Genomic DNA, 7215 nt, shown 5'->3' with positions numbered 1-7215 from the left:
TTGCAAAGTGTCCACTTATACCACAATTGAAACACTTGAACTTTGATTTGTCCACCATGTTCTTATGAGGTTTAGTGGCTCTAGTGTTTTTCTTAAACTTCATCTTTGCAAATCTCCTGGACAGAAATGCAAGATGCTCATCAACACTATCAGAGTCATCTTGACTGGAGTTGTCTTCATTCTCAGCAACTTGCTCTTTTCCTTTGCTTGATTCCTGATATCTTGTACCATCTTTGGAGTTTGATGTAGATCTCACAGTTTCTTGTCTGCATTCCCTCTCATTTTCAGCTACCAATGCAACTGAACTTCCTTTCTTTCTCCCCTTCTCCAATACCTCATCCTGTTCCAACTCTAGTTCATAAGTCTTCAAGATTCCATATAATCTTTCAAGAGTGAAGTCCTTATAATTCTGAGAGTTTCTTAAGGAGACAGTCATGGGTTTCCATTCCTTTGGCAAGGATCTTAAGAATTTAAGATTTGAATCCTTCACCTGGTACACTCTACCATACAGCTTCAATCCATTCAACAGCTTTTGGAATCTGTTAAATGTGTCATTTAAAGATTCATTTTCTTCAAAATGAAAATACTCATACTGTTGAATGAGAAGCTGCATCTTGTTCTCTTTTACTTGTTCTGTACCTTCACACAGCAGCTGAACTGTGTCCCAAACCTCTTTGGCAGTTGAGCAATTTATCACATTATCAAACATATCCTTGTCAAGACCATTAAACAAAATGTTCATAGCCTTCTTATCCTTGTGGACTTCTTCTGTGTCTTCCATTGTCCATTCTGCTCTAGGTTTTGGAATGGATTGACCAACAGCAATTGTGGCCGTAGCAACTGTGGCTACTTTGTGGGGAATGTGAGGACCATTCTCAATACAGTTTACATAACCTTCATCTTGGGAGAGTAGATGAAGGTGCATTTTCACCTTCCAGTGGTGATAACTGTCTCTGTCAAGAACTGGGATTTTTACTCCAATATTCTTCTTACTCATCTTTGTTAGATTCCAAGATCTTTAAACTCTTTGTTTGTCAAGAGTCTGCTCTGATACCAATTGTTATTTCTAGAGAACTAACAATGAGATTTACAGAAGGGGGGTTGAATGTAAATCTCAAAACTTTTTCAAGTTTTGAGCAGTTTATAAAGACTGTGTGTTCAAGATGAACAAGTGTGTGAATTGCTTTAAGCTGATACAGACAGATATATATTCAAACACAAATGTAAAGAACACAATAAACCTTTAAAAACTTTTCTGGTGGATTTGTTGTTCCACCAGATATGGTATTTCAGAAATTCTGTGATCTAAGAATTTGATCACAGCTGCATCCTAGTACAAACTAGATAATTTTTCTCTCAAGATTTTTCTAAACAGCTCTGGAAAAATTCTTATCTAATTACTAGCTACTACTTGGTTTATATATTACCAAGTTTACAAGTGAAGACAAGGATATAATAAAATAATAAAGTAAGATCTCCACTTGTTTCTTCTCCAGTTCACTCCAGTACTTTGTTGACTTAATGTCTCTTTATACTAGAGTAGAACGGCTGCTTTTTCTGATGTTCCTGAAATTAGGCTGCCACATTTCAGTTATCTCTGTTCACCCACGTGCCTCTGTTTGTAGGTACAACTACCACTTATCAACGGTTAATCAACAGAACATCCGTTGAAGCTTTCATCCGTTGATGCACTCATCCGTTGAAGGATGTTATCCGTTGAAGCTTTAGAGACATCTGTTGAAGCTTAGTTTCTCATCCGTTGAAGGTCTTTAAGTCATCCGTTGATACCACTTCATTTATACAAAATTACAAGGCATGAAATATTTACAATTGGCCTTCCTATCTGCATATCTTCTAGTAGTCAACATGACTCATAGTTTCTCTCAACTTCTAAGAATTACATCTTAAATACAGAGACTGAAATATGCTACAACACTAGACTTATTTCTAAGTAAAGCTACACCATCAACGGATAGCCAAAGTGGTCTTATCCGTTGAGGCTACAGACACTTAATTTCTACTTAAGTGTTTTGTTAAACATATCATCAAACTAATGCACATATATTCCTAACAAAAATGTTGAAGAATCAAAATTTGTATCGACGGGTATTTCAACCATCCTTATATTATTTATCTATCATCTGTGTTGTTTTCAAACCTGATTAGCATTTGATAACGTCATATTTTTTGTTAGAGCTCTCATCTCCCTTTATAATCTAACTAAAGTAGGTTATAAGGTTAATATCTAAAACAAGTGCATTACTGCATCTGTTTATGTAGATATTTGGTTATTGTTGCAATTTCGTCAATATTATTTTGTGTATGATGTTCCATGCACGGGTAATCTTAGATTTATGTGAAAAGTTTAAACATGATATCGGTTTTAAGCATGTTGAAGGGGATTTTGACTCACAACAAGAAAATGGTTATCAAAACAACTTGATAATCATCACACGCTGCTCAAACATAGGGGAGTAACAAAATGTGGTATCACTGATACACATACTACATTATTTTTTTATTACTTATTCTTCTATTTCTTTTTATTTTGACATTATTAGTGGCAAGTTTAAATACAACATATCTTATAAATATTCCAGAATTTAATTTTTTAAGGGGAACTAATGAATATGCTTTCTATCCGGGTGATTATGCTATCGATGTGCGCATTTTTATACCTATATCACTTTCATCACCCTCAAATGCAAGTTACGCGTGACCTGTTATATTGTTACATTTCTTACCGTGTTAGACACAATATTCATGAAACAAGTATTCTAAACTCTCAATCATATTCTTTGGATTACAATTGACAGAGAATATTGTGGATACACAAACTCTCAGTCAAGTAATCAATGAAAATAGTGCATATCTGTTTAAAAGTTGAAAATATTATGCAACTCTGCCATAATCAACTTCATTTAATTGTACTATATATTCACATGCTTGGGCTCTCAACCTATACTCAAACATCAGAAGAACATAATAGAGATACACATTCTTGATTTTCTCAAATATAAATTGAAGTTTTATATTAATTTATTAAGTTTCTCCTCTTCTTGCATTCAGATATGAACGACCATCAGCATTTTTCCGCTTTGGATGCTACTCAAGTAGCTTGGAAATTGAAGGTTCGAGTGACAAGAATGTGGATATTAAGAAATAACCATGGGGAGGCAATCATACATAATCTTATTCTGTTGGACTGTGAGGTGTGATTTAATTATATTAGTTGCATTCGAACCATTGTTCATATCTCTTGGCGCATATTCTGCATATTAACATCCTAATTTTAATCTGGATGATGAGAAATCCTGATTTCTTCTGCAACAAGATATGATCAAGATCATGATATGTTCCTGGATTTCTCCTTCATCAGGATATGAATCAGGGTTTGTTAGCATCAGGATTAGAATCATCATGTGATTACAATCTTAACTTTCAATTAGATTCTCCATGATTACAATTCACAGAGAATATTATGGCTACACAAATTCTCAGTCAATTAATCAATGAAAATAGTGCATATCTGTTTAAAAGTTAAAAAGATTATGCAACTCTACCATAACCAATTTCATTTAACCGTACTATATATTCACATGTCTGGGCTCTCAACCTATACTCAAACATCAAAAGAAGATAATAGAGGTACACATTTTTTATTTTGTCAATTATACATTGAAGTTCCATAGTAATTTATTAAGCTTCTCCTCTTCTTGCATTCAGATATGGACGACCATCGGCATTTGTCCGCTCTGGATATTACTCAAGTAGCTTGGACATTGAAGGTTCGAGCGAACAATCCCATTTCTAACATCTATTGGAGCATACTCTACATATTAACATCCTGATTCTAATCTTGATGCTGAGAAATCCTGATTTCTTATGCAACAAGATATGAATCAGGGTTTGTCGGTATCATGATTAGAATGTGGATGTGATTACAATCTTAACTCTCAATTATATTCTCCATGATTACAATTCACATAGAATATTATGGCAAATTTAGCATTAGGATTAGAATCAAGATGTGAATACGAATAGTATATTATTTCATATCTACGTTTTTAGTTAACTTTTTTTAATAACGTTTGCAGAACACACGTATGCTTGCAATCTTGCCATTAGCTATTTGGAATCAATTTGTGATTTCCATGACATCTACTGTTCAAGAGACTTCCAACAAATCTTTTAGAAAATCGGAGAATCATTTTGTAAATTATAGAGCATTAATATGGATCTGTGCTGATAAAAAAATATTTTAATTGTATAATGTTTAAACGACGAGGCGTCGCAATAATATTAAAATACCTTTGAATAAAAATTTTCCTTTAGCAGAATAATGACTTTTGTTTTAATGCACTAATTTATATGTTTTGTATATGTATTCAGGTAAAACATTATGGTTTTCAATTCAACAGTTTTAAAATAACTTATATTAGTATTTATATCTTTTAATTTTCAAAATTTTAAACTGTGGCGACGCCGAGTAATATTGCATTATTTTTTTATATTTAAACTATATATATAGTAATACAGTTAGAGAGTAATTGTCAAAAATTGATTTCAAATTCACATGTGTAAGTAATATATGTAGAAATGTAACATTGTAGTTTTCAATTCAACTGTTTTAAAATAACTTATATAGAGTACTTTTATTTTTTAATTTTTCAAATTTTAAACTACGAGGTGTCATCGTAAGGCGATGTCGACTAATATAGAACTATTTTTTTTATATTTAAGTTATATGTATAGAAATACAGTTAGAGAGTAATTGACACAAATTAATTTCAAATTCATATGTTTAAGCAATATATATAGAAATTCAACATTGCAGTTTTCAATTCAACGGTTTTAAAATAACTCATATTAAGTATTTACATTTTTTTAATTTTCCAAATTTTAAACTGCGAAGGGTCGCCGTAAGGCGACGCCGGGTAATATTGAACTAATTTTTTATATTTGAAATTTATATACAGAAATACAGTTAGAGGAGTAATTGACAAAAATTGATTTCGAGTTCACATGTTTAAGCAATATATGTAGAAAAACATATATGTGAAAATTAACTTTAATAGATTTTTTTAATCTCAATATACAAATATAATCCACTCTCAACTTTCATTATTGAAGTAGACACCATTGTATAATACTATACAAAATTGAAATATCTGATTAGTAATGTTTAGACAGTAATAAAAATCAACCAAGTTTTTCTATATGCCAAATCTATTCACATACTGTGTACCAATCTAATGCAAAGTTTAAGCAGGAACAAGATTGATAAAAATATTCTCATACTTTAAAGAATCCTTAAGGTGTACTATTTATGTTATGTAATATTTACTGGATTTTTTTAAAAAGTATTTAATTAAAATGTTAGATATATTTGATAATGTCATGACTAATATGATTTATGTTTAGTTTTCAGATCTTACTTAACAGGATAAATCAGTACTTAACTGGGAATCAGTACTTATATTGGAAGTTAGGACTTAAGGATATCAGTACTTATATTACCAGGAGATAATCATCAGAAGATGGATATCAGAACTTAAGTGCTGAAGTGTAACGCCCCCAAATCCGGGGTCAGAGGATTTGGTCGTCACTATGAAACCTCAATCCAAAATAATCTGTTAAATCAATAAATAAATGCCAGCGGAAGATATTTATCATTTATGTCCCCAAACTAATCCAAGATCTTTTAAGGTTACAGTTCTAGAAACAAGATATCCAAATTCCATAAATAAATTTTTCGCTTTCTTTTAAAACTCTTTACAACAATTCTCCATCTCAAAACTTAACCCACTAGTATAACTTCGAAAAGAAGTATACTAGGCTCAACTATAAAATACACAATTATAGTATAATATAATATAAACAATTTTACACAAAAGAACTTACACTAATTCGCAAACCCTGGACCAACCACCTTCCAAGAGCTTCTTCTTGCTTCCTCGAATTACGCGGCTAAACAACAAGCTAATCCTTACTGGAGGTTAAATTTAAAAACAGGCAAGTATGAGCGAAAGAAATGCTCAGCGAGATCATTATAGCATAAATATGGTCGTTTTGATATAAAATTGACTTCTGCATTAGAGCAGAACATTTTTAAAATCATAGTTGCTGAATTATAAAATTTTAGTTGAGGAATCCTAGAATTGATTCCTTAATTGTATTCAAAACCATTTTGATATTTTTGAGCAAAATGCTTCAGCAATACTTTGAATCTTGACGAGAATAAAACTCGTAAAACAGTGTTTATGCAAAAATTGTAAACAATTCTAACATGAAACAATGATTATGGATAGAATCGTAAACTTTACTCAAAACCGAACTCTTGAAATTAATACTTATTTTGTTATCATATCAAATTAGATATCACTACGAACTTTGATGCTCACAACATCCCATACTGAAGTCAACACCAATCATCTATACTAATACCACCTTTGATATTTAACAACAAACTAAGTATTCTCAAAATAAGAAACTGAATCAAAACCACGTTTCATCTTTTATCCGAAAACAAAATACTTAATAAATCATTCCTTGTAAGATGTCAAAAGCAATATAATAATTTAGATTGGAATCCTCGAATGACGGTGTGTTGCTGCCGGTGATCAGCCGCGGAGCAACACCGGTATGCCGAAGCATATCCAACTAAACAAAGGGGTACCCAAGGCACATATCGGCCTAGCAAGGTGTTATATCCTGTATAACACATAGCTCATGCTGGACCGCCGCCACGGCCTCTTACGCAACCATCCAATCTTAAAACATTTTTATTGAAAGGGTCATAATACTCGACACCCTTATAAATTTTATTCGCCCATTCACTTGGGCAGAAAACCAAAATAATGTCATCTTTCTCAAAATCCACAACATTTATAAATCCGATAATTGGATAAGTAAAAATACTTAGCTACTCTGAACATAGAATAGCGGAAGAATATTTGCATAAACAGAATTATTTAATTCAGCGATATGTAAAATATTTATCGATTCTAAACTGAGAATAGAGAAAGCAATACTTGCATAATACGATTCAAAATAAATATCACTTGAACAATAAGTGATGATAGATATATTTGCATAATATGATTCGAAATAAACGTCACTTGAAAAATAAGTGAAGTCAGGGGTACTTGCCTTTGGGTTTTTAGCAGTTAGCACACTCGCAATAACACAAATATCTCATTATACTTTCTCAAG

Source organism: Apium graveolens, chromosome 4 (genome assembly GCF_009905375.1).
Source record: "Apium graveolens cultivar Ventura chromosome 4, ASM990537v1, whole genome shotgun sequence".
Taxonomy (NCBI): Eukaryota; Viridiplantae; Streptophyta; class Magnoliopsida; order Apiales; family Apiaceae; genus Apium; species Apium graveolens.
Note: the sequence above shows the minus strand (reverse complement) of the source record.